The 3,260-nt window shown below is 39.7% G+C and overlaps 1 protein-coding gene across 1 annotated transcript in view; it reads right to left on the reverse strand.

The window, feature by feature from the left end:
* Positions 1–3,260, reverse strand: part of ZRANB3 (zinc finger, RAN-binding domain containing 3) — a 343,238-nt gene that overhangs the window by 181,595 nt on the left and 158,383 nt on the right. The gene's annotated exons all lie outside the window — the stretch shown is intronic.

The following is a 3,260-nucleotide window of genomic DNA, read 5'->3' on the forward strand; positions in this document are numbered from 1 at the left end:
GTTTCGCTCTTATCATCCAGGCTGGAGTGCAATGGCGTAATCTCAGCTCACTGCAGCCTCTGCCTCCCAGGTTCAAGCAATTCTCCTGCCTCAGTCTCCTGAGTAACTGGGATTAGAGGCGCCTGCTACCACACCTGGCTAATTTTTGTATTTTTGGTAGAGACGGGGTTTTACCATGTTGGCCAGGCTGGTCTCAAACTCCTGACCTCAGGTGATCTGGCCGCCTTGGCCTCCCAAAGCGTGTGAGCCACCATGCCCAGCCTAAAACATATCTAATAAAGACTTATACTTAAAATATACAAAGAACTCTTAAAACTCAACAACAAAAAAAGAAACAATACAATTTAAACATGGGTAAAAGATCTGAAGAGACCTCACCTAAGAAGATATGCAGATGGCAGATAAGCATATGAAAAGATCCTCAACAACACAGGTGAATAAAGAATTACAAATGAAAATGAGATACTACTACACATACATTAGAATAGCTAAAAGAAAAATGATAATACCAACTGCTAGTGAGGATGCAGAGCAAGCGGAACTCTCATTCACTGCTAATGGAAACGGAAAATGGTACAGCCAATACAAAAGAGAGCTGGACAGTTTCTGTTAAAAAATATAGTCTTACCGTATGTTTTGGGTTGAATTGGGTAATTCCCTCCCAAAAGATATATTGAAGTTCTAACCTCTAGTATTTCAGGATATGACCTTATTTATTTAAAAATAGGTTTGCTGCAGACATAATTAGCTAAAATGAGGTCATAGTAGAGTAACCTTAATTCAATCTGACAAGTGTCCTTATAAGGGAAGAGGCATAGACACTCTGGGAGAATGTGAAGACAGAGGCAGACAATGAAGTGATGCATCTGCAAACCAAGGAATGTCGAGGATTGCTGGCCTTCACTGGAAAGTAGGAGAAAGGCATGGAACAGATTATCCCTCAAAAACATCGGAAGAAATCTACCCTGCTGATACCTATTTCAGACTTCTAGCCTCCAGCTATGAGAGTAAAAATTTCAGTTATTTTAAGACACCCAGTTTGTGGTACTATCTTATGGCACACTCTATGATCTAGCAGTTTCACACTCCTAGATTTGAAAACCTATGATGACACAAAAACCTACATGTGAATATGTACAGCAGCTTTATTGTCAAAAATTGGAAGCAACGAAGATGTCCTTTCAACTTTGTGAATGAAAAAACAAACTGTGGTACATCCATATAATGGAATAAAAATCAGTGATGAAAAGAAAAGGCCATCAAGCTACGAAAAGACATGGATGAATTTTAATGCATATTGCTAAGTTAATAAAGCTAGTCTGTAAATATTAAACAATATAGGATTCTAATTATATGACATTCTGGAAAAGGCAAAACTATAAAGTTGTTAAACATATCAGTGGTTACCAGGGGTTCAGCCCGAGGGGAAATTGAATAAATGAGGCACAAGGGATTGTGTAGGTTCTGTATGATACTATAATGATGAATACAAGACATTAAGCATTTGTGAAAATCCACAGAACTTTATCACATACAGAGTAAACCTGAATGTACGCAAATATTTTTAAAATAACTGAGCAGGTCAAGGATACCAGGATGGAAAACAAAATGTGATAAAAGAATGTATATGTATTACAAATGTCTGAAATACCCTCACTGGAGGGTGTGGGGGAATAACGTGCTGACCTGAGTAACACTGGAAATGAATGGAGTCTGTAATAATAAAGTCAAAAGGAACTGTACATTATATCATGCTCTAGCTAATAAAGTTCTTTCCCATAGAGGTACAAGTTAACAACTGTGAAATCGCTATTCGTGTATAGTGGAAATTAGCAATTAAGTAAATAGATGGCAGACGGTGGGACCCACTGTTAGGGTTAAAGATTACAGATACACAATGTGTGTGCATAGCAATGTGTGTGCATGGCAATGCATGTGCACAGCATCTGCAAACCAAGGAACATCAAGGATTGCTGGCCTTCACACCCTGCTATACATGTACATATATATATATATACACACACACACACATATACACACATATATATGTGTATATCTATGTATAAATACACACACAAGTTAGTATATATAATCTCCTTGCTCTACAAGCTCATAGAACCTAGAAGGAAGGACACTCCCGGAGAAATGGAATGCCCAGGTCCTCATTCTAGTATCAATCTTCAGTAAAATGAAATTAGGGTTTTTTTGGAGAAATGACTGATTCTAGACTGGGACAAGAAATGCACAAGATGAGCCTGAAGCATCCTGTAGTACCAGAAAGTAAGAAAATGCTCAAAAAACAAAAACAAAACAAAAAACTTCCAAAATGAAGGGGTTATGTCAAAGGGACACAGGAGTGGGTTCCCAATGGCCAAAGCTGAAACGATTTGAGCAACAAGATAAAGAAAGTAGTAATGAATTATAACTCAAAGTATGTAATTAATATGAATGAGTCCACAATGATATAAATACATGATTAAGTAAATAAATGAATGAATGAATTCCAAATAATTTATGTATTTACTCCAGCTTTGTGATGCTTAATACTGAGTGTCAACTTGATTGGACTGACGGATACAAAGTATTGACCCTGGGTGTGTATGTGAGGGTACTGCCAAAGAATATTAACATTTGAGTCAGTGGGCTGACAAAGGCAGACCTACCCTTAATCTGGGTGGGCACAATATAATCAGCTGCCATCGTGGCTAGAATATAAGCAGGCAGAAAAATGTGAGAAGAGAGACTGGCCTAGCCTTCCAGACTACATCTTTCTGCTGTGCTAGATAGATGCTTCCTGCCCTTGAACACTGGACTCCAAGTTCTTCAGTTTTGGAACTAGAACTGGCTTCCTTGTTCCTCAGAATGCTGATGGCCTCTGGTGGGACCCTGTGATTGTGTGAGTTAATCCTTAATAAACTCCCCATTATATATGTATCTATTCTATTAGTTCTGTCCCTCTAGAGAACTCTGACTACTACAAGCTTAAGAAAGTAAAACACAGCCAGGCACGGTGGCTCACACCTGTAAACCCAGCACTTTGGGAGGCTGAGGTGGGCGGATCACTTGAGGTCAGGAGTTCGAGACCAGCCTGACCAACATGGCGAAAGCCCGTCTCTACTAAAAATACAAAAATTAGCCAGGCGTGGTGGTGGGTGCCGGTAATCCCAACTACTCAGGAGGCTGAGGCAGGAGAATCACTTGAACCCGGGAGGCGGAGGTTGCAGTGAGCCGAGATTGCGCCATTGCACTCCATCCTGGGC

Source organism: Colobus angolensis, unplaced genomic scaffold, assembly GCF_000951035.1.
Source record: "Colobus angolensis palliatus isolate OR3802 unplaced genomic scaffold, Cang.pa_1.0 Scaffold168, whole genome shotgun sequence".
NCBI lineage: Eukaryota > Metazoa > Chordata > Mammalia > Primates > Cercopithecidae > Colobus > Colobus angolensis.